Source organism: Octopus bimaculoides, chromosome 11 (genome assembly GCF_001194135.2).
Source record: "Octopus bimaculoides isolate UCB-OBI-ISO-001 chromosome 11, ASM119413v2, whole genome shotgun sequence".
Classification (NCBI taxonomy): domain Eukaryota; kingdom Metazoa; phylum Mollusca; class Cephalopoda; order Octopoda; family Octopodidae; genus Octopus; species Octopus bimaculoides.
This window is the reverse complement of record NC_068991.1, coordinates 70,177,280-70,177,518: the sequence shown is the minus strand read 5'-3', so window position 1 is coordinate 70,177,518 and position 239 is coordinate 70,177,280.

The following is a 239-nucleotide window of genomic DNA, read 5'->3' as shown; positions in this document are numbered from 1 at the left end:
TATATATATATATATATATATATATATATATATATATGCACGTTTATAGATCTATTTTTATACGAAATATCAGCTATAGGGGCACATTCGAACGTGCGTGCACATACACACACGTACACACACGTACACACACGCACACGTATATATATTTGGACATATATACATATATACACACATATATGTATATGTATACATATATAATGTATGTATATGTATATATATATAATGTATGTATATGT